Source organism: Tamandua tetradactyla, chromosome 7, assembly GCF_023851605.1.
Source record: "Tamandua tetradactyla isolate mTamTet1 chromosome 7, mTamTet1.pri, whole genome shotgun sequence".
NCBI classification, from domain to species: Eukaryota; Metazoa; Chordata; class Mammalia; order Pilosa; family Myrmecophagidae; genus Tamandua; species Tamandua tetradactyla.
Genome location: NC_135333.1, coordinates 168235478 through 168260671, shown reverse-complemented (window position 1 = coordinate 168260671; position 25194 = coordinate 168235478). Strand labels below are relative to the sequence as shown.

At 40.1% G+C, this 25194-nt stretch overlaps 1 long non-coding RNA gene across 1 annotated transcript in view; it reads left to right on the top strand.

Moving 5' to 3' along the window:
- The first annotated feature begins 348 nt into the window (after positions 1-348).
- The window catches only part of LOC143642839 (uncharacterized), a 75486-nt gene continuing 50640 nt past the window's right edge, over positions 349-25194 (top strand). The window contains exon 1 of the long non-coding RNA XR_013155939.1: positions 349-643. This is a non-coding gene — a long non-coding RNA (uncharacterized LOC143642839). The remainder of the gene's footprint in view (positions 644-25194) is intronic.

The following is a 25194-nucleotide window of genomic DNA, read 5'->3' as shown; positions in this document are numbered from 1 at the left end:
CGTGCGCCCTTCTCCTCGTCGTCACCGGGTGACGCCCCGTGCGCCCTTCTCCTCGCCGGCACCTGGCGACTGCCCCGTGCGCCCTTCTCCTCGTCGTCACCGGGTGACGCCCTGTGCGCCCTTCTCCTCGCCGGCACCTGGCGACTGCCCCGTGCGCCCTTCTCCTCGCCGGCACCGAGTGACGCCCCGTGCGCCCTTCTCCTCGCGCGTACCGGGTGACGCCCCGTGCGCCCTTCTCCTCGCGCGTACCGGGTGACGCCCCGTGCGCCCTTCTCCTCGCCGTCACCGGGTGACGCCCCGTGCGCCCTTCTCCTCGCCGGCACCTGGCGACTGCCCCGTGCGCCCTTCTCCTCGCGCGTACCGGGTGACGCCCCGTGCACCCTTCTCCTCGCGCGTACGGTGGGGACGTTGAGAGCCGCTGTGGGAAGCCGACTGTCTTGAGAGGGTGTGTGGCCCTGTAGAAACCAAGGGTGCGCCTGTGAGAAAATGGTGCTCAAAACCAGGGATTTTAAATTAGGAGAGGGTCTCAGGAATGTTTCTCTTATATATATAATATGAGATTCCTTCTATCTGGTGAATTTTTCTGGGCGACAGGAGGCACAGGTCCCTTTGGAATTCCAGAAGTGTTCAAGATCATCCAGAGGTAAATAACTACTGCTCCCAAATTTCTGCAAGGGCAAAAGACTGCTCCATTTGTGTCCTATAGGATGGGGCACGAATCATGTAGGAGTTGACCAGGCGGTTTTCAGCTCAGCAAGATGGACACTGGGGCATACTGAGGCACTGGAGGGTCAGAGATGTGTTCCCATGGCAACCGTGTCCTCCCCAAAGGTTCAGGAACACAGCCACATGAGGACTTCTGCTTGGACCACGCGTGAGTTAAGCTTTAGGAAGTTCCTAACGTAGGGAAGATTTGACTGTGACGCTTCATTCTGTGGATATTTAGGAGTTGAGCCAAAGAAAGCATTGCTAGCTGTTAATTTCTACTTTGACTTTGCTGTAATTCAATGTCCCTGGCCAAAGCATTTATTTGTCTACTCTGTGTGTCCCCAACTGGAATGCCTGATTCTCAATGACTACGTCGCTTGTTTGTACTACAAAGACCTGTGTTTTAATTTAGAAGTGATTTTGGGGTAATAATCATCTCTTAAAAGTTATTTGTTTTTCCTTTTGTTCTTTAAGAAAGTCAGAATTAGTGAGGGATACCTTCTGAGATGTCACAAGCTATGTCACCATTTTCTACTTGAGATGCCGGCTGTGATTTAGAGATTACTTAGAGGTGGTAAAGTATGCTGGGCTCCTTGTCTGGGCCAGGAGAATCTGAGAGCAGTGGACACGTGTTCAGGTGACAAATCAGTGCTTCTGGTCAAGGTAGCTTCATCCCAGTCTCTTTACATAGATATGGTGCTCTCTGGTCCCTGTCATAGACTGCCCTGCTGCCAGAATAGGCTCCTCTCGTTCCCCTTTCCAGTGCCTACCTGTCCATCTCTACCTCTGCTTTTGCTTATACTGTATTGATTACTTCCTGGAATTGTTCATTGTTATCTCCAAATTATACCCATTTAAAAAGTCTCTCCTTAGAAAGCCAATATCTACCCTATTTCTGTCTCCTGATGGTCTCTGTTCTTAACTGAAATTCTCGAAGTTCATCCACTAATGTTAGTTCATATCAGTGAGACCGTAAAGTATTTGTCCTTTTGTTTCTGGCTAATCTCACTCAGCATAATGTCCTGAAGGTACATTATAAGGTACACTCACAATCTGCTCTCTAATGATCTCTCCCTTCTGTATATGACACTTCACTTGTTTTATCTTGTCTCTCTCTTTGAATTATTAGTAAGTCAAGGATAGGGATGGCGGCAGAGACTGGCTAGCAGCTCACCAAGTCCAGTCCCTTCTTTCTGTAAATAGAGCTAGACCACATTCCCAGCTTGCCTTGCATTACATGCAGCCATGTGATTGAGTTCCAGCAAAGGAACATGGACAGAAGTTGTGAGCACTCCTGCCAAGTCTGACTTACTAAAACCCCCTTCATATGATTTTCCATGCTCTTTTCCCATATTCGGGGTTGGCTGCAGAGGAATTTGAGGTTTTAGGAGAAGGTAGATTCACAAGATGGAAAAATCCTAGGTCTCTGAAGTGTTACAGGGAGATAGCCCACCCACTGGGAATAACCATATTTACTATAAGAAGGTGAGAAACCAATTTGTCAACTTGCCATATATTAAGAGGCTGGCTGGTATCTCAGGGCTTTTCTGTTACTGCAGCCAGTGTTACCCTAACAGATATACGGGTAAATCATATCTGATTTCTTTGTTTCCTTCACTTTCTAAAAGCACAATGTGGAAATGAGATTCAACAAATGCTGATTGTCTCATTAAATATGATAATTTATTGACCATCACCCTACATAGCAAAGAGAGGAAGGGCACTCTCTTCAGGTCTGGAGAGGGGGACATAAGAGGAAGAAGGAAGATGTTAGCAGTGGATAGCACAGTCTTAATGTACATAGGGTGGAAAAACACACAGATTTGGTATTCTTCCCTGGTCAATGGCATCAAATAAACAAACAATATTATTATTGATTATTAGATTAAGTAAATATCAGGAAAGGTATTGGTATTGACTCTTACATTAGATAAATGTGCAGAGTGGTGGCATTATTGATTTTTATATTCAACAATTATGGGGATGGAAAAAACTCATATCTCAGCCAACTTATCTGAAATGGCTTCAGATTCTGAGCACAAATCTGAGACAGGGACTTATTTTACGATAAATGTTTTGAAGAATTAGAGAACTTTCCTCATCAAATTTCCATTAAAAATAAAAGCAATTAGGAACACAATATGCATCTGACTATAAACCAAACTTAGAGATGGCGGTACTGTTGTCAGCAGTGAAGACCCACGGGATCTATCAAATTGCAAATGTTTCACAGAGTCCCTTTAAGACATGGGACCAATTAAAGAAATAAAACTGATAGATGGAACACAATTGCAAAGATCAGGAAAATTTTAATTGTGTGCAAAATATAAGCAAGGTTATCTATAAATGAAGGCCACAGTTTTGTACTTCTGAGATTGGAAAATGGTAGATAGGGTGGGGGAAGAAATCCCTCCTCTACACATGTTATGGGCAAAGACATAAAAAACAGAAAGCTGTTCAGTTTGTGACTGCTGGTCAGGATAACATCGTTGTTATTTAAACTTGTGTTTGTGAAAAAGTCAAGGAAGAATAAAACTTTTGACTTTAACAAATATAGTCTTCAATGTTAGAATAAAAGGGCCTAAAGAACGAGTGAGGTAAAGAAAGGGAGAGAGAACTGTCAGTGGGAACGCATCCCCTTCATAGTGGGAAGGATGGAGGAAGAGCTAGAGGAGAAGAAGTCATGGGAAGTGGAAGTCTTGGTGTACAGTTTGGGAGGGATCTGAGAAGCCTGTGTTGTGCAGGGAAGGAGACACGAGAAAGTCTGTATACTCAACAAAGGGAAGAGTTGAAGATATTATTGAGGCTTAAATATCTAGAAAAACTGATGATGAGACTTCCGGAGAAGATGGCGGCTTAGTAAGACGCGCAGATCTTAGTTTCTTCCCCAGGACAGCTACTAGGGGAGTAGAAACGATACAGAAAGCGCCCAAAGCCACAACAGAGATAAAAAAGACAGCGTCCCCCATCCTGGAACGGCTGGCTGGCAGAGAGAAGCAGCTCAGGTGAGATCACCGATGCGCGGGGCCTCACCGGGCGGGGCGGCAAGTGGCCGGAGTTACTCCCTTCCCCCTTCCCGGGCCGGCTGGGAGAATTGGAGAGGCGGTCCCCTGAAACCAAGGCGGCTGGCGCCCACACCACACGTGGCCCCCCGGACCAACTGAGAGAATTGGATCGGAAATCCCCAGGCCACGGAGAACGGTGACGGGTGGGGGAGGCCCCTTCCAAACCCGTGACTCCCCGGGAACGTGCACTCTCCCGGGCGGGCCGCTGCTGCTGGCGCCCTCCCTCCACGCTTGTCGCCCTGGGCCGACTAGGAAATTCGGACGGGCTCTTTCCCGGGCTGCGGCGGCCAGCAACCCTCCCTGCGTTCGGACCCCGGGCCGGCTCAAGCCGCTTCGGCTAGCGAACCTCCCGGACGGCAAGAGTTTTCCAAAGTTAAAGGTCCCACAGCACCTTTTACTGGTGGGACCCGCAGACAAACGTGTGCCACGAGCGCCACCTACTGGGAAGGATAAGAAAAACAGAACCCAGAGATTTCACAGAAAAATCTTCCAAACTTTTGGATCCAATACCCAGGGAAATCTGTCTAAATGCGCAGATGCCAACAGAAGATAACAGATCACGCTCAAATAATTGAAAATATGGCCCAGTCAAAGGAAAAAACCAATAGTTCAAATGAGATACAGGAGCTGAGACAACTAATGCTGAATATACGAACAGAAATGGAAAACCTCTTCAAAAACGAAATCGATAAATTGAGGGAGGACATGAAGAAGACATGGGCTGAACATAAAGAAGAAATAGAAAAACTGAAAAAACAAATCACAGAACTTATGGAAGTGAAGGACAAAGTAGAAAAGATAGAAAAAACAATGGATACCTACAATGATAGATTCAAAGAGACAGAAGATAGAATTAGTGATTTGGAGGATGGAACATCTGAATTCCAAAAACAAACAGAAACTATCGGGAAAAGAATGGAAAAATTTGAACAGGGTATCAGGGAACTCAATATGAAGCGCACAAATATACGTGTTGTGGGTGTCCCAGAAGGAGAAGAGAAGGGAAAAGGAGGAGAAAAACTAATGGAAGAAATTTTCACTGAAAATATCCCAACTCTTATGAAAGACCTAAAATTACAGATCCAAGAAGTGCAGCGCACCCCAAAGAGATTAGACCCAAATAGGCATTCTCCAAGACACTTACTAGTTAGAATGTCAGAGGTCAAAGGGAAAGAGAGGATCTTGAAAGCAGCAAGAGAAAAACAATCCATCACATACAAGGGAAACCCAATAAGACTATGTGTAGATTTCTCAGCAGAAACCATGGAGGCTAGAAGACAGTGGGATGATATATTTAAATTACTAAAAGAGAAAAACTGCCAACCAAGACTCCTATATCCAGCAAAATTGTCCTTCAAAAATGAGGGAGAAATTAAAACATTCTCAGACAAAAAGTCACTGAGAGAATTTGTGACCAAGAGACCAGCTCTGCAAGAAATACTAAAGGGAGCACTAGAGTCAGATACAAAAAGACAGAAGAGAGAGGTATGGAGAAGAGTGTAGAAAGAAGGAAAGTCAGATATGATATATATAATACAAAAGGCAAAATGGTAGAGGAAAATATTATCCAAACAGTAATAACACTAAATGTTAATGGACTGAATTCCCCAATCAAAAGACATAGAATGGCAGAATGGATTAAAAAACAGGATCCTTCTATATGCTGTCTACAGGAAACACATCTTAGACCCAAAGATAAACATAGGTTGAAAGTGAAAGGTTGGGAAAAGATATTTCATGCAAATAACAACCAGAAAAGAGCAGGAGTGGCTATACTAATATCCAACAAGTTAGACTTCAAATGTAAAACAGTTAAAAGAGACAAAGAAGGACACTATATACTAATAAAAGGAACAATTAAACGAGAAGACATAATAATCATAAATATTTACGCACCGAACCAGAATGCCCTAAAATACATGAGGAATACACTGCAAACACTGAAAAGGGAAATAGACACAAATATCATAATAGTTGGAGACTTCAATTCCCCACTCTCATCAATGGACAGAACATCTAGACAGAGGATCAATAAAGAAATAGAGAATCTGAATATTACTATAAAGGAGCTAGACTTAACAGACATTTATAGGACATTACATCCCACAACAGCAGGATACACCTTTTTCTCAAGTGCTCATGGATCATTCTCAAAGATAGACCATATGCTGGGTCACAAAGCAAGTCTTAACAAATTTAAAAACATTGAAATCATACACAACACTTTCTCGGATCATAAAGGAATGAAGTTGGAAATCAATAATAGGCGGAATGCCAGAAAATTCACAAATACGTGGAGGCTCAACAACACACTCTTAAACAACGAGTGGGTCAAAGAAGAAATTGCAAGAGAAATTAGTAAATACCTCGAGGCAAATGAAAATGAAAACATAACATATCAAAACTTATGGGATGCAGCAAAGGCAGTGCTAAGAGGGAAATTTATTGCAATAAATGCCTATATCAGAAAAGAAGAAAAGGCAAAAATGCAGGAATTAACTGTTCACTTGGAAGAACTGGAGAAAGAACAGCAAACTAATCCCAAAGCAAGCAAAAGGAAAGAAATAACAAAGATCAGAGCAGAAATAAATGAAATTGAAAATATGAAAACAGTAGAGAAAATCAATAAGACCAGAAGTTGGTTCTATGAGAAAATCAATAAGATTGATGGGCCCTTATCAAGATTGACAAAAAGAAGAAGAGAGAGGATGCAAATAAATAAGATCAGAAATGGAAGAGGAGACATAACTACTGACCTCACAGAAATAAAGGAGGTAATAACAGGATACTATGAACAACTTTACGCTAATAAATACAACAATTTAGATGAAATGGACGGGTTCCTGGAAAGACATGAACAACCAATTTTGACTCAAGAAGACATAGATGACCTCAACAAACCAATCACAAGTAAAGAAATTGAATTAGGCATTCAAAAGCTTCCTAAAAAGAAAAGTCCAGGACCAGATGGCTTCACATGTGAATTCTACCAAACGTTCCAGAAAGAATTAGTACCAATTCTCCTCAAACTCTTCAAAAAAATCGAAGTGGAGGGAAAACTACCTAATTCATTCTATGAAGCCAACATCACCCTCATACCAAAACCAGGCAAAGATATTACAAAAAAAGAAAACTACAGACCAATCTCTCTAATGAATATAGATGCAAAAATCCTCAATAAAATTCTAGCAAATCGTATCCAACAACACATTAAAAGAATTATACATCATGACCAAGTAGGATTCATCCCAGGTATGCAAGGATGGTTCAACATAAGAAAATCAATTAATGTAATACACCATATCAACAAATCAAAGCAGAAAAATCACATGATCATCTCAATTGATGCAGAGAAGGCATTCGACAAGATTCAACATCCTTTCCTGTTGAAAACACTTCAAAAGATAGGAATACAAGGGAACTTCCTTAAAATGATAGAGGGAATATATGAAAAACCCACAGCTAATATCATCCTCAATGGGGAAAAATTGAAAACTTTCCCCCTAAGATCAGGAACAAGACAAGGATGTCCACTATCACCACTATTATTCAACATTGTGTTGGAGGTTCTAGCCAGAGCAATTAGACAAGAAAAAGAAATACAAGGCATCAAAATTGGAAAGGAAGAAGTAAAACTATCACTGTTTGCAGATGATATGATACTATACGTCGAAAACCCGGAAAAATCCACAACAAAACTACTAGAGCTAATAAATGAGTACAGCAAAGTAGCAGGTTACAAGATCAACATTCAAAAATCTGTAGCATTTCTATACACTAGTAATGAACAAGCTGAGGGGGAAATCAAGAAACGAATCCCATTTACAATTGCAACTAAAAGAATAAAATACCTAGGAATAAATTTAACTAAAGAGACAAAAAACCTATATAAAGAAAACTACAAAAAACTGCTAAAATAAATCACAGAAGACCTAAATAGATAGAAGGGCATACCGTGTTCATGGATTGGAAGACTAAATATAGTTAAGATGTCAATCCTACCTAAATTGATTTACAGATTCAATGCAATACCAATCAAAATCCCAACAACTTATTTTTCAGAAATAGAAAAACCAATAAGCAAATTTATCTGGAAGGGCAGGGTGCCCTGAATTGCTAAAAACATCTTGAGGAAAAAAAACGAAGCTGGAGGTCTCTCGCTGCCTGACTTTAAGGCATATTATGAAGCCACAGTGGTCAAAACAGCATGGTATTGGCATAAAGATAGATATATCGACCAATAGAATCAAATAGAGTGCTCAGATATAGACCCTCTCATCTATGGACATTTGATCTTTGATAAGGCAGTCAAGCCAACTCACCTGGGACAGAGCAGTCTCTTCAATAAATGGTGCCTAGAGAACTGGATATCCATATGCAAAAGAATGAAAGAAGACCCATCTCTCACACCCTATACAAAAGTTAACTCAAAATGGATCAAAGATCTAAACATTAGGTCTAAGACCATAAAACAGATAGAGGAAAATGTTGGGAGATATCTTATGGATCTTACAACTGGAGGCGGTTTTATGGACCTTAAACCTAAAGCAAGAACACTGAAGAAGGAAATAAATAAATGGGAGCTCCTCAAAATTAAACACTTTTGTGCATCAAAGAACTTCATCAAGAAAGTAGAAAGACAGCCTACACAATGGGAGACAATATTTGGAAATGATATATCAGATAAAGGTCTAGTATCCAGAATTTATAAAGAGATTGTTCATCTCAACAACAAAAAGACAGCCAACCCAATTACAAAATGGGAAAAAGACTTGAACAGACACCTATCAGAAGAGGAAATACAAATGGCCAAAAGGCATATGAAGAGATGCTCAATGTCCCTGGCCATTAGAGAAATGCAAATCAAAACCACAATGAGATATCATCTCACACCCACCAGAATGGCCATTATCAACAAAACAGAAAATGACAAGTGCTGGAGAGGATGCGGAGAAAGAGGCACACTTATCCACTGTTGGTGGGAATGTCAAAGGGTGCAACCACTGTGGAAGGCAGTTTGGCGGTTCCTCAAAAAGCTGAATATAGAATTGCCATACGACCCAGCAATACCATTGCTAGGTATCTACTCAAAGGACTTAAGGGCAAAGACACAAACGGACATTTGCACACCAATGTTTATAGCAGCGTTATTTACAATTGCAAAGAGATGGAAACAGCCGAAATCTCCATGAACAGAAGAGTGGCTAAACAAACTGTGGTATATACATACGATGGAATACTATGCAGCTTTAAGACAGGATAAACTTATGAAGCATGTAATAACATGGATGGACCTAGAGAACATTATGCTGAGTGAGTCTAGCCAAAAACTAAAGGGCAAATACTGTATGGTCCCACTGATGTGAACAGACATTCGAGAATAAATTTGGAATATGTCCTTGATATCAGAGTCCAGCAGGAGGTAGAAACAGGGTAAGATAATAGCCAATTGGAGTTGAAGGGATACAGACAGTGTAACAGGACTAGATACAAAAACTCAAAAATGGACAGCACAATAATACCTAATTGTAAAGTAATCAGGTTAAAACACTGAATGAAGCTGCATCTGAGCTATAGGTTTTTGTTTTGTTTTGTTTTGATTTTACTATTATTACTTTTATTTTTTTTCTCTATATTAACATTCTATATCTTTTTCGGTTATGTTGCTAGTTTTTCTAAACCAATGCAAATGTACTAAGAAATGATGATCATGCATCTATGTGATGATGTTAAGAATTACTGATTGCATATGTAGAATGGTATGATCTCTAAATGTTGGGTTAATTTCTTTTTTTCCATTAATTAAAAAAAAAAAAGAGAGAGAGAAGGGGTAATTGGAGCTGAAGGGATACAGACTGTACAACGGGACTGGATATAAAAACTCAGAAATGGACAGCACAATACTACCCAATTGTAATGCAATTATGTTAAAACACTGAATGAAGCTGCATGTGAGGTATAGGTTTTTTGTTTTTTTTCTTTCTATTATTGTTTTAATTCTTATTCTGTTGTCTTTTTATTTCTTTTTCTAAATCGATGCAAATGTACTAAGAAATGATGAATATGCAACCATGTGATGTTATTAAGAATTACTGATTGTACGTGTAGATTGGAATGATTTCTAATTGTTTTGTTAATTCTTTTTTTAATTAATAAAAGAAAATATCTATAGCTACTAAGGTGTGTAGTACATTATATTGTAATTTTGGGGGAGTCATTTATTTCTTTTGAAGGGATGTGAGTTCTTTGACCCAGGGGCTACGTCTGTTTATCCTTGGTTCCTATAGTGGACTTTTGTGGTTTCTGCGTGCCCAACTTTTTTTCACCCTGGTTCCTGTATGAGCGCTTTTATTCTGGAGAATCTATATATCCTTTCAGGTTGAATTTGTTTCAGGTAGGTTGACAGGATCCCTGAACTCCAAAAGCGGGACATGATCCAGGCCTGGTCAGTCAGAACAGCAGTTCCCTTGGTCAAAGCCATTGCTGTAGGAATGAGAACTTGGCTAAAGCTGCCTGTCTGATTTAAATCATTTGTTGGAACTGCTGAGGAGGAAGAATCTCTTTTCTTGCTGGACTTGAAGTTGGGAGGATGTACGCCACATGGAGCCTTCCTTCCACAGAGTGAAGGCAGTAAAAAAAAATACAGGTGGGAGATAGAGATAGAGGTGCTGAAATAAGCGAGTGAGAGAGAGACAGTGAGAGAGACAGAGAGAGAGATAGAGAGAGGGAGGGAGGGAGGGAAGGAGGGAGGGAGGGAAGCTGACAGTTAACAGCTTCATTGTTTGGGCCCTTGAACTGGTTGTACTTGAAGGCAAGCTCTTGGTATTTTTCAGTTATACAAATAAATAAATCTCCATTTTGTTTAAGCCGTTTTGAGATTTTGAGTTGTGCTTCTGTTATTATTAACCAAAAAGTACCCTAAATAATATAGATTCCCTACAAGCTAGTTCTGGAATATTATGACCTCCCATAATTGCTTGTTTACCAGTTGACTTGTGCATGGACATGGGAATAACTTTTCCCTGTCAAGGTTCATGTTAATTGATGGCAGATCTAGGAGGAAAACCCACTTTTCCTGGCAGCTACTTTATGACTGGTTGTACAACCCTGTCTGCTCTCCCCTTCCTTGTCTCAAAGCATTTTGTACAAACTGCGGTCGTGGAACTTAACCATATTATGTTTTAATTGCCTTCCTGTCTTTTCCACAACACTGAGCTCTCTAAGGATAGAAAAGGAAGCTCTTCACCTCTGTATTCCTAGGCTCCACCAAAGAGACTTTCAGTAAATGGGAGATGAGTTACCTTCTAGTTCTGGCTGGAATGGACCAGTCTTAGGTCCTCTTTCCAGCTCAGGTCTTTGTACCTGTAGTTTCCTTACCTAGACCACTTCCCCTGACTTTGTATAATTGACTTTTATGCAGGTCTCAGCTCAGACCTTTGCTGGCCGTGCTATCTACCAATGCTCCATCAGCCAGTGTTTTCACGTTGCCATATTGAATTTTCTTCCTTATACTTATTGCTTTTGAAGCTTTCTAATTTAATCATTTATTTGGTGTCTGTTTTCTATGAGATCAGGGATTTCATTTGACTTGCTTGTCACTCTACCCCAGCACCCAGGATAGTGCCTAGCACAGTGGAGGTTCTCAATCAATATTTGTAGCTTGAATGGACCAGGTACCTGCCCTTCCTAGCAGAGGTGGTGACCTCTGAATAAGAATAAGGGGAAAGAGAAGCTTTAAAAAATTCCTAAAAATAGGTGCATGGGTGGTTCAGTGGTAGAATGCTTACATTCCATGTGGGAGACCCGGGTTCAATTCCTGTACCAACCCCCAAAGAAATACCTGAAAACTTTCTGTGAGTTTAAATGTCCTGACTACATATTATTTAATCTGCTTCAAATGCAAGAACATTGAAGAAAGGTTAAACTGATGATGTGTTATAAAAAAGCTAAGGTCTTCTGATGCTGAAATTCTTGTTTATGTTCTTGCATATTTTATACATTTCTCTCCTCAACATTTGGGAAGAGCAATAATCAGGAGGAAAATCAAATTTTTGGCCACTCGGTAAAGTCCTTCACCATCCCAGTAAATCCTCTACTTTAGCTGTGGGCAGTCTGACCCAAATGAGTGGCAGGTGGTGAATTAATAGTGCAATTTGCAGTTTTTGAGGGGTGCTTGTACAGTCTTGCTTTACTCATCTGGAGTTCTTCATACCAAATGTATTTATATTTAAAGAAATAATACCCAAAATATGAGCCCACTTTTGTCATAGTTGTAGTATAATCCACCAAGAAAATCCATAATATAGTTTCATTTTCCCCTTGGTTTAATACCACTAAAGGAGCCAGCTCTAAGTCTGAGGAAACAAATCTACTTTTAAGCATACCTGCATGCAGATGAACAGTGGAGGTGGCTTATCTTTTTATGTAATAAATTAGGTAGTTCTCTTTTTCAATGGAATAGATGTACAGATTAATAAACTCAGACTAGGCATATGGGTACGTGGAATCAATGTCAGCCTGATTAGAGATAAAAAGAACTTCATGCTCAAGTGCTTTGCAGCCTAATTCAATAAAACAGAATGAAAGGCAAATGCCCGAAGAGCAGAATAGAGGATCTTTATGAAAATATTAAAATCTCTCTACTAAAAAAAAAAGGCACACATTATTCTCCGAGCTTGCGTTAAATATTGCGGTGTAACGTATGAGGCTCTTTTGGTGGAGGGGGAGGAAAAGTATTTGATGGTTTTTAACAAAGCAACCCAAAGGAATCATTTCGAGTGTAGAAACCTACCTTCTCGTCTTAAATGAAAAGTAAAACATTGAAATAAAACTGGATTTTTTTCCCTAATCAATTTGCAAAACTAAACTATAATCCACATTGTAATGGGAATAGCATAAAAAGCTATTTGCAGGTCTGAAGCCATCTCTGATTCCATCAATTTGTTCTCCATTCTGTGTTGTGATTCTGTGTTTCTCGTGGCTCTCCAGAGACAGCTTCCTGCTTGAGGAGAGAATGTCAATTGCCCGCTTGTCCTCCAGGAGGTTTCTTGGCTACAGTAGTGGTTCTGCTGATCACGTCTTCCCTTTCTTTTAATGATTGTAGGAGAACGACAAAAATTATTCATTTTGGGAGCATGAAAATCAACAAAGCACTAATGTCTGCGTAAGAATATAATTTTGTTCCCTTTTTGTATGGATAAGCCTAAAGGCAAAAAGTAAGCATCAGTTGGTCTCTTTTCTGGAATGAAGGAAAGAACTAAATAGATTTGAACAGAGCTTTCAGTGTAGAGATGACACATTACAGTGAAATAAACCCTGAACTTTCTGACTGACTCCGAAAGGCCCAATTTCTGATCCAACCCTTAACAGGTTTATGAAATCTCTACCTCCGCTGAACTCTATACTTCACATCTATAAAATGCGAATAATAATTGCTGCTCTTCTAATGTCACAGTGTTGAGGAAATATAAAATGACATGTATGCAAGTGTTTAGAAAATATTAGAAACATGCATAAATATAAATATTAGGACCATAATGCATATACTGTTATCAGATTATTATAATAGATATAGTTTTCTTTAATATTTACCCCACTTTTGAGGAACTCTGTCCAGAAAATTCTACACTTTTGTTTGCAAGAGCATTCATGTTTCCCACTTGTTTTCATTTTGTATTCTAAAATATTTTTATAAATGTAAAAATATTGATATTTTTGTCCTCTTTTTTTCTCTCTACTTTCCCAATCCCTTTTGCCTTTCCCAACTAATTCTTGATTATCTTGAAAATTTGTTTCAAGTATTATCTTCTCCAAGAAACCTTCCCTATCCCCAAGCTGGGTTGATGCCCTTCTAAGGTGCTTTTAAAAATTCTTGACTTCATCCTGCACTGCATTTCTGAATATCTTTATTTTCATTTCCCTGTCTCCTCTGCTAGATTGTGAGCGTCTTGAGAGTAGGCCCCTCTATCTTAGTCACTTTTGAATTCCCAAGGCCTAGTATAGTGTTTGCTATGTAATAGAAAGCCCCTAAATTCTGTTGTATAAGGAATTGCTATTCTAATCATGTACAAATACAAGTACAGAAATTCCTCTCCTACTGAGGGGTCAGATATGTCCTGGTTAGGTTTATCTATTGATATAATAACCTGGGCTTATTTTCTTTAGAAGCTGTGGTAGACAGAATGGCCCTCCAAAGATGTCTACACCTTAATCATCGAACCTGCGATTGTGTTATGTTACTTGGCTAAGGGACTTTGCAGGTAATTAAGGTTATGGACCTTAAAATAGGGAGAGTATTCGGGTTGATCCAGGTGGGGCCAATCTAATCACATAATGCTTTAACAGCAGAGAACTCTCTCTGGCTGGAGACAGAAGAGAGGTAGCAAAAGGAGACATCTGAAGATTGAAAGCGTGAGAAGGACTTGCTATTCTGGTTCTGAGATTTAGGGGGCTATGTGCAAAGGATGGAGAGAGGCCTCTGAGAGATCAGAGGTTCCCAGCTGATAGTCAGCAAAGAAGCTTGGGGATTATCCCATCAGCTGCAAGGAACTGAATTCTACCAACAACGTGAATGAGCCTGGTGGCAGTGTGTCCCTCAGAGCCTCCAAATAAGGGCCCACATGGCCAGCATCCTAATTTTGGCCTTTTGAAAGCCAAAGCAGAGAAACTCGATTGAGCCCACTTGGACTTCAGACCTACAGAATTGTGAGATAATAAATTAGTGTTGTATGCCACCAAGTTTGCAGCAGTTTATAAAATTAATGGTGGTGAAAGAGAACTAATATAGATACTGATTTATTTGCTTAAAGTATTAGACTTTGGAGACATATAATAAAAGTGGGATGGTCTGGGTCTGCCTCAGACTTAAAATCCTGTGGAGGAAGGTAACTGGAGTTGCTGAGGTGGGGAGGGGGGTCCCTGGTCCCTGGAATGGCGGCACAGCAGGGTGAAGTCCGAGTTGGCTGCTCTCGCCACCCTAATCAAGTCTAGTGTGGATTGGTCTGGGGGACCCTTGGAAGTTATTTACTTTCTTCCTGATTTGAAACTGGTTGCAGATTAGGTTGGGATGGAAGATCAGAGCAGGAAAGGCTGGAAAATAGCAGAAGCAGCAGGACAGAACCTTAGATCCACAGGAAGGTAGAAGCCTGCCCATTTGCAGTTGGCAGAAATTTCTCAGAAGCAAAAAAGAAATCTGCTTTAAGGTTCAGAGGTCGCTGTGAGAATGTCCAGGAGGAAGTGGTTTGTTTATCCTTGTAGCCTAGGTATCAAGTATAGTTCCTGGTCCATAATAGATAATCAAGGTGTTTTGTACTATGGAAAACATTAAAATTAAAATAAAATTAGTAAAATTAGATGGAGGAATTTTCACCCATCAGAGATCTTGGAGATGGCAAGTCTATTTCTGGAAGAGTACATAGAGAAGTCAGTCAGTTGTGAGATTGGCAATTCTAAGATTGTTCTAGTAAAACAATATGAACCCTACTTACTCATTGGGAAACTGGTCTTATTGATTGGAAGGTCCATGATGGGCCATTTCCGACCCCAAATTTTATCCGGGTTAGCAAACTGGGAACTCTTTCCAATCTCCCCCACTCCCTCTGGTGTAGCTGTCAAACATAAAGACACTCCAGCTTGTACAAAGCATTTTTCATTTCCTTATAAACCTTCAGCTTAGTGTAAGTTTTTGCTCTCAAATTGTCTAAGCCTTCTTTGTAGAGCTCTTCACTCCTGCATCCTAGATTTTAGTACCTGCATCTGAGTCATTTCATCTGTTCTTCCTTGCATGCCAGCTTTCCATTTTCACTGGTGATTTTGGATGCGTCCAATGATGGCCGTTTCTCAAGATTCTCCCAACTGTTTTCCAATTTCTTTTTCCATATCAGCTAGCATATGCAGTAATTTTCCCCACAAAACTCATCTTAGTGGTCATTATTATTTTTTCACCTTGACTTGACTTATGGGCTAAACTTAACTTCTGATCATAAACATAAGGAATTAGCAGGTTTTATGTATTGTTATTCTGGTATACTTTTGGAAAATGTAATATTACACTCCATATGGTTTTACTGTTATCCAGAATTAGCTTTCCTTTTCATCCTATTCATGTGTTAGGTAAGGCACACTGCATATCTGATTGTCTCACTGTGTATGCCTGAATTTTTTTTATTGTTGATGAAATATAATTTTTTTCATTGTTACTAAAATTTTGTTCTTTTAAAAAAAGTTACATATCCCAAGGTAGCCAAAGTTTCTGTTAATTCTCTTCTAGGTAATTTTATTTTCAGCTTTTATGTAATGTATGCCTAAATTTTGACTTTATGGTCAGGTAGGGTCCTCGCAGTTCTTGTATCTACATGTCAGTGCCTTTATGGAGAAGACAAATAAATTATTTGAGAATGACTCAAACTAGTTTAGAATACGGAATCATATACATTTTCCTGTATAATGATTAATGAATAGTTAAATGATATTTGTAAAGGTTAACTAGTGAAGTTCTAATATTAATTTTTTTTTTTTTTTTTGCTAAGCTATATGTCCAAAGAACAGGCTTTGTCTGGTGTGGTTTGACCTTATCTCCATTTAGCTCTGGGACCACACTGACCTGCTTGGTATTGCAGTGCTCTCTCTTGTGAGAGCTGTACCCTGAGTTTGTGTTCTCTGCTATGAGTGGCCTGCTATGCTTTGTCAGTGGGTTGGGTTATGGCCCTTTCCCTTTGATAGAAATGGTACTTCCTATTTGAGTCTGTTGAAAATGCTATTGTGCAACAACATACTACTTACTGTGTAATGGGAGAAAGTGTGCCCTTGCAGCAGAATATCAGACAGAAACATGGGTATTAAATCATTTTGTACCCATCTTCTAAGGACTAGTAATAGAAATCTGACACAAGTTTAGGTGGCAAAAGGGGAAATAGTGAGATATAAAGTTGGAGGATAGTTTAAATTAGGACCAGTTAAAGATGATTTTGGATAATAAATTAAGAACTCTTAGAGATATAAGTACTGTACAATACACAGCTAATTTTGAACTTTGATTATGGCACTCACAATTCTGGTAAAAATGTAGAAGGAGGTCCTAAAACTAAAATGGTCTCAAATATATTAAAAAGTTAATGTCTAAAATTGGTCCTTGAAATAATATATTGTTTAATAAAAATTATTGGGTAATTCTTTAGATTGTTCTGGAGGAAAATGCCTCAGTGCAGTGGAACAGTTAAGTGTTCAGGGTTTATTGGTGTGATTACAGCAGAAACACATGGTGTTCCATGATTACGTTTTCTTTCTTGTGCAATTCTTTGTTTTTCCTGAAGTTAATAGTTACCACCTTTTTTGTTTGCTCAGTTTTCTATGTTCCTATTATTAATCCATTTCCTACTTCTCGCCCCTTGTCAAACTCTTTGAGAGTGCTGTAAAACTCTTCTCAATGTAGTTAAATAGGTAATCAGTTATTTTTTATTTTTTTGAAGACTTCCCTTCTGGAGCCCTCTGTTCTTCTCCTCTAATTGGGACTGGTTGCTTTCTAAGTATGCTGCCCATCTGTTGTTCTGAGATTTCTCTCTAACATCATTCTGGGAGTTTCCTTGCCTTCTTTCTTGTATTGAATTTCATGTTTCCTGGATTACAAATCTTCATTTTCTTCTTCGTTTACTTCCTTGGTTTGGAAAAGTCTAAAGAGTAATTTCCTTTCTCACTAGCTACCTGAGAGAGGGTGCACAGGAAAGACACGTTTTGAGCCTTTGTCCTGTGCTCGAAGGACATGAGACATAGGACTCTGAACATCTGAAAACATCTTTATTTTGTTTGCACATTTAACTGATAGTTTGTTTGGGTAAAGAAGTCTAGTTTGAACTCAGTTTCCTTCCGAATTTTGAGGATATTTCTCCCCAGGCTACTAACTTGTAGAATTCCTCTTGAGAAATCCAATGTTATTCTAATTCGTAATCCTTTGTACTTGTTCTCTTTTTTCTCTTTGGAATTTTTAATTTATCTTCTCTTTATCCTTGTGTTCCAAATGTTACGTGAGGTTCAGTGGGCAATGGGGTGCAAACACTCTTGAAGGGACAGCTTTACTAGATCAAAGAGCCTGGAGGGGGAGAGGGAGGATGAGGGCAGCAGCGAGACCCTGTTTTACTGACCTGGGCTCCTGCAAGGGTCCACAGAGGCAGATTGAGGAAGAGCACATGTGGTTTCTAGGCTCTTGTCTTTAATGTAACCCAGAGGGGAGGGGCGGGATTTTCCCACGAATACTGGGGATTGGAGGTTTAAACTACACTGTGCGAAAGGTAGAAGCAGCAAGGGTGGTTTGGAGACGCTGAGGCCAGCTTCTTAATCATCCAAACCATTCGGAAGCACCTGCCCTGCTAGTAATTTCTGCAGTGAGAAAGGGTAGAAGTGACAGGGACTGTTAGGAGAACAAGCAGCAGGGGCCATTTGGAGAAGCTAAGGGCGGCCCTTTTCATCCCAAACCATTTAGAGGTGCTGGCCTTGCTGATTGGGGTCATGCCCTGGGCAGGCCTAACTGAGATGACCGCTGAGAGTGGAAACTTAGGACTAGGCCAGGCAGCACAACAGAGTGTCAAGTCTAATTTCTTTTATGCCTTGATGTTCCAAAATTTTATAATGATATCCCTTGGAGTTTTGTTTCTGTCATTTGTTGTCTAGATAGTCAATAGGACACTTCTTTTTTTTTTTTTTTTGGTTCTGGGAAGTTTTCTTGTATTATTTCTGGTATTAAATTCTTTGATTTTCTTATTTATCTGGGGGATAGTAGTTCTAGTTCTTTTAAAATTTCTTCTGCACTTTGCATTGTTTCTCTTTTCTCTGAATTTCTTCCTTTTTTTTGGTCCTTGCTTTTCATTTTTGAGACTTTCCTCAAATATTTCATTTTCTTGGTTGTCTGTTTGTATTCATTTGCTTGGTTCTAAAAAGTTGAAACTTGCTTGCTAGGTCTGGGCTCCTGGAAACTTTGATAAGCAGGGATCCGTAGGTCTTTTCTCCGTGGTTCTTTAATTTCCCTAAAAGTGACTACTCTAACATCCTGCTTTGGAGCAGTACACCTGGGTGACAGCTTTCTGGAAACCATGATCATGGGATGCTGGGGCTCTCACAATAGCAAGCTTGAAGTTATGAATCAGACTTGAGGCCAGACTGGCTAGTTTCAAAATTCTGCTTTATCACTGGTGACTTGCTAGATCTGTTTCTTTATCTGTAAAATAGTGTACTCATAGTACCCGCCTCATAAAGTTTTTGTTAGTATTAAATTAATTCATACATACAAAGTACTTAGACCAGTGCTTGCAGCATCGTAAAAGTTCATGTGTTACTATTTCCGCTGTCACCATCACTATCATCAGCATATACCTCATCCTGCCCTCACTGCCCCAGTCAGGGTATCCAGAGAGGAGACCTCCAGCCTTTGGCCAACATGGAGGATGAGGAGTCTGCTGGTTTAGGAGATTTAGGAGACCCACCTGCTCCTTACACAGACTTCTAAACAATCCTCTGGATCTTCATCCCCTCCACCCCATTCACTCCAATGGAGGTATCTAGTATCTCTGATTTCTGCACCTTTCTGGGGTTCAGAGGCACAAAGAGGCTTCTCACTCTTGGGTCTTCCCAGTGGAGATACTTGGTTTCCAGCCTTCTCTAAGTTGGTCACCACCTCCCATCCATTTCCTGAGATTTTTCATCTACTTGTCTCTGCCCCTGTTCTCTTTTGCTTTGTGGGTTTACACCTTTTATATTCATTTACAGATGGTCTAGATGGGTTTGGGGGAAAGTGGAATTCAAGTTATGAATCCAGTTGTCCATGATAGCTGCAAGGCCATTGGCTTCATGTACTCATCTTCACAAATTTTCAGGGCTTTTCCTCCACCAAAAAATCTTTGCCTTTGGGTATCTTTTGAATTTAATATAATTCCCAGCTGATCACAGTTAGATTCCCTATCACTGATCTCATTCTTGGAATAGTAGTGATTATTTTTGCTTTTGTTGTTTGGCATCTCTTTAAGCAATAGACCTGTGGTGTAGGAAATTATATCTTTTGTTCAAATTAGAGTAAACTGAAAAACACAGGTGACTTTGGTCCCTTCTGCCTCACGGAGATCTTTTCCATACACCTGATTGATTGCAAAGGGAACTCGACTAGCAGATGTAAACGACTGGGACCCGCTGATGGCAGTTTGGGTGCTGTGATGGGTATCCTGCTGTGCTGTTTGGCAAGCATGTATGAAGCCTTTAACATTTTTTCTCTTTCCAAAAAATTCTTAAAGGAAAATGAGACAAAAAGTTTAAATTAGAAAGGAGTTTCCTTTCTATGGAGAATCACAGAGAATGTCCTAATAAGTCAGTAACAATCTTGTTTACTTGATTGTTTGAATTGAATTTTTGTTGCCTGCATCCTGAAGAGTCTCTGCATCATTAGGGGAAGTGGAAATGGAGGTGTGTGTTGTATCCCTACTGCATGTCTCAGTGCTTTGTACTTGCAGCCTCCCTGTTGCTGTTGTTTGTTGTGGTCACTGGCATTGATGAATAGCTCTGTGTGTTCTTTTTTGGTATCCAGAAGAGATACCTCCACAAGGAAATACTTATTTCTAAGATGGTGAGCTTTATGGTATTTGAAATATAGAACCGTATTTTAATTTCCTGGCTGCTAAAATAAATTCCATGCAATGCATTTGCTTCACAACAGGAATTTATTGACTCGCAGTTTCAGAGACTGGAAGGTTTATTTCCTTCTGGGGTCAGTATCTTTTGACTGGCTGGCAATTTTGGGTTTCCTTGGCTTTTCTGTCACATGGCAATGGATATGGATATGTCTTCTTCTTTCTCTTCTGGGTTCTGTTGACATCTGGCTTCTGGCACTCTCTGTGGTTTCTCTCTCTCTTTTTTTCCAGAATTTCATTCTGTTTATGAAGGACTCCAGTAATCTGGATTAAAGCCCAATCTGATTCATCTGGGCACACCTTAACTGAAGTAATGTCTTCTAGAGATCCTATTTGTAATGAGCCCACACTCACAGGACCAGGGTTTGGGACCTGAACATGCATTTTTCAGGGAAACAGAATTCAATCCCCAACAGCTTCTTAGAGTTTGTTGCAATCTATTGCAGGCAGTCTTTGTTTACTTTAGTGTTGTAGTATAGGGGATGGGAATAGATTCCTCTGAAAATTGTTCAATTAACATAGGGATTCTAAATGATCAAAGTAAAAAAGACATTGACAATCTTTCAATCTTTATTTCTAAAACTCTCAATTACTATAGAAGCAGAATATGATTAAAGGTTTGCAGAGAAAGGGATTGTGCCAATACTAACACTTATGGGCTAGTCAGTGATCCAACCTTAAAAACAAAACCTTCCTTTAGTTTGGAATGAAGCCCGTCCACTCAAATTATTCCTATTGCATTTGTATGGCTTTTTAATGTGATAGTAATTATTGCACATACTGCAATATTTTAGCAATTATTGCAAATACCCAGCAGGCATTTCTTCCTTTGCTCTTGCTCACAGAACCTTAATTTTATTCAGGCAAGGAGTGGCCATGTTCTTCAGGGACTTTGGAGTCCCACCCCAAGACCGAAAACCTGATCAGTCTTAGCTGGTCATGGGTCTTCCATTTTCCTTACCGTTGAGTGGTGTAGGAGCATACGATGCAATTTTGGCCAGTGAAATGTGAGGTAGAGTCTACCTGGTGGCCTTTGGGACGGTTGACTTTGTTCCCAATGAAGGGACCAGAGAAAGGCTTTGTTCTGTGTGGCGTGTGTGTGGAGCAGCTACGAGAGGCTATTCTTGAGGACCTCACTGAGGAGGACAGAGTGGAAAGATGAAAAACCAGGGCAGTGATAATGCTACTGAGATGCTGACTTGATCCACCCTAGGGCCACCCCATCTTCAGTTTTGTGTTCTGTGAGATAATAAATATCCTTGTGGTGTAAACCATTTTGAGTTGGTCCTTCAGTAATGCACAGATGAAATCATCCTAACTGACAAGGTAATAAAATACGTATAATACTTTTTTGACTAAAAATTCCCTTACACTTCCTCCAGATGTGTGAGATATATGATAAGAAAAATAAAAATAGATGAAAGAATTTCAAATATTAAAGGATCACAAGATGTCGGCACTGAAAGAGAGTTCAATAAATTATTAAAAAAATTATTTGTTGAGAATGATAGCACTATGCTAGATGTGGATATCTAGCAGAGAACAAGGCCGATTCTGTCCCTACTCTTTTGGAACTCACGGTTTAGTTGTTCTTTGTGAGTGTTTAGTCTAATATTCTCATTTTACTGTTAGGGACAAATTTTATGACTCTTAGTGTAGGTATAATTATTTTTTGTCACTTGGTAAAGGAGGGTGGATCTCATTGGGGAAAGACTCTAAATTTGTGGTTTGTTTTGCTTTTGAGCAAACAGTTAATTCATTTGCTTATCTGAGTATCCAAAACTCTGTATCTGAATTTGGGCATAAGAGTTGGAGATACAAATTTCTGTGCATAACAGCGTAAGAACAATTTGGAATTACTGGGACAGTCAGTGTGTGTGCGTATGTGTGTGTGTGTGTGTGTGTGTGTGTGTGTGTGTGAGAGAGATAGAGAGAGAGAGAGAGAGAGAGAGAGAGAGAGAGAGAGAGAGAGAAACAGTAAAATGGTCAGAGATCAGGTGCTATTGGGTGCTAGTGGAGTATGGAGAACAGTGAGAAATCTTCTGTGTCATGGTGGCCAAAAGGATTTTTAAGCTCAGACATGATTGAGATACAGTTTTAAGTTATTTGCTGTGTCATGCAGGAATACAAGTCCTTGACATTGACCTAGAAAACTTCAGCATAAGTTTTGCTGTCCATCACAAGCTTTATGCCTTTGTTGTGTGAGTGGAGAAGCAGGGAGAGGAAGGGTCAACCTCAGCGTGCACAGCAGTGAACAAATTCAGCAGAGTCAGGAAAATATAATCCCCCTACCTCATTCTCTTCTCTTCAGGAATTTTTCAGGTATCATGAGGAAACTGTAGCCTTTCCCATGGATATGGAGTAGGATTTCCATATGAGTCTCTTCGATCTACATTTTAAGGGGCACCTGGATGAGAGTCATACCCATAGCCACTATTGGTGGTTGTAGACTCATCACAAGAATGATTATTCCATTATTGAGTCAATCCCTTCCTATCTAGACAGTAAGCTCCTTGAGGGAGAGGACAATGTCTGTTTTATATAAACATTCATGTTGGGTAGTACTTATACCATAAAATAAATATTCAATTAATATTTATTAAACAATTCCCTCCTGACAGGGAAAGAAAATTGTTTAAATATTCATAGCATTTCCCTCCTCTGCTTGCTAAGGAGAATCAGTCTGCAGCCCCAGCTGTCTCACCAGGAAAGTTATCTTTCCATAGCCAGTCTTCTAATGATCATGGGTGAAGAAGAGACCTGGAGAAATTGGGAGAGGCCAACCAGGTTCACATTGGAAATATCAGAGAAATGATTGACAAAAGAAAAGTAGTTGATAGAGACATGGGAAATAGAGACAGAGAAGAAATCTGTGGGTTGAGTTTGAGAGATTTGGGGAGCTTGGAGAGGAAGGAGAGAGTCTTTGGGGACAGGCACAATGCCCATTAATATCAGACTCCATCTCTGTCTGCCTAACCTGTCAACCAACTACAAATAATGTATTTGTGTAGAAAGAAGGTAACAGGAAAAGCTGGCTTCAGTTAGTTTTGCTGTTTGTAATGATCTCTTTGAACGTTTCTCAATAGATTTAAATAAAGATATAAACTGCCTTTTTGGCGAATTTGGCTGTATTTCTTTAAATGAGATACCGGGTTGTGGCTGAACTTCTACGTGAGGAAAATCCAGCCTAGCTTTACATGGGCTTCAGCTTTGCATAGTAAATTGAGTTTCACACTTTGGTGTTCTCCATGCTGCCTCCGAGAACTTAAGAGGGACAGGAAATGTTTGTTGGACAGAATTGAAACAGCAGTAATCTAAGATTATATACCATTTAGTCAGATGTGTTTCTACATAGGGAGAAACTAACATTAGGTATGTTCTTAGATTTTGTTCTTTTCTTTAGTAGATTTAAAGAATGGTGTTAGAAAATGCGCTGTGAGAGAAGATATTCAATTTTAGGACTTATGCATCCAGAAATATGCATGGAGGTCATTTATACTGATCTAGCCATTTGGTTTAATCTGTGGGAAGCAAGTCACTCCCTATTACTAACCAGATCCTTCCAAAGATCTTAAAATATTCGAATTGGACTTTTTTTAAAGCCCCGAGGGTCACTGAAAAGTCATATACTAGGCCAGAGGAAGTGCCCTGCTGGGATTCAGTAAAACAAAAAGTCTTCCTCCTTGTTCATGACACGTCACAGTGATCTCTGTCTCAGCTGAACTTACAGGGTTGGAAATAAATGGAACCTGAGAGTAAAAGCTTCATTTCAGAGAGGCAACGTTTCATTTCAGTGGCATGAAGAGAAGGATCGTACACCGGTTTGGTGATAAGGCAGAGGCTTCCTGGGAAGAGCACGAAGCTACGCTACTGTAAATGTTACTTTGCTCGGTGGTGAGTTCAGGTGGGCACTGCGTGTTCTAGAAGAGGCTACCCCACAGGCTCCCAGAAGACCAGATGCTTTCCATTCAATGAGCACGGATGGTTGGAACCTTTGGGAGAGTTCTAATCCTGTTCTCCATTCACCTGCTTCCATTGCTTTTACTTCTTTGCTTCTAGAAGGCCAACATGAAATTGTGCCTGCAGCCATGTTAAGGAAGAAGGAGAGTAGGTCTCCTTCTTTTTGTTTTTGGAGGCATTTAAAAAACCCTAGGCCTGACACTACCTGTAGAGGAAGCACATTCTCTGCTATTTCTTACAAGTGCCACTAGAGGAGATGTGATAGTCAACCTCGGCCTGGCAGAAAATGCAATTCCTTTGGAAGCCTCCAGAACCTGCTACCACAGGGCCAGGGTGTTGAGTATTAAGCAGATGAACCATGGCCGCCAGGGACTGTGTCCAGAGGAAAGGACCGTCTTGCAGGGTTATTCAGGGAACAAAATGAGCCAAACTGACTGGATCCTCTGATGTTTGGGAGAAGCTCACTCTGCTTTGAATCAGCCAGATGTTGGCCTGCTATGCTCTTGTCTGTCTAAAAGAAAAGAAAGGAAAAGCTTGTGATTCACAGCTCGTGGTCTAATGGCCAGAGGCTGCTTGGAAGTATGAGAAATGAGAGAAAAAGAGAAACCAAGACTCATGGGCCTATGCGTGGAGGAGTGTTCACACTGCCTTGGAATGGAGAGTGTTAGCTGGAAGGCTGATGATATTTGGCCTTGTGTCTACACTGAGAAGCTGTGACAAGGCTCAAGGGACCCATTCATTGTTCGTTATCTGTAGTCTGCATCCATGGCCAAGTGGGTGTTTGGTGTATAGACTTT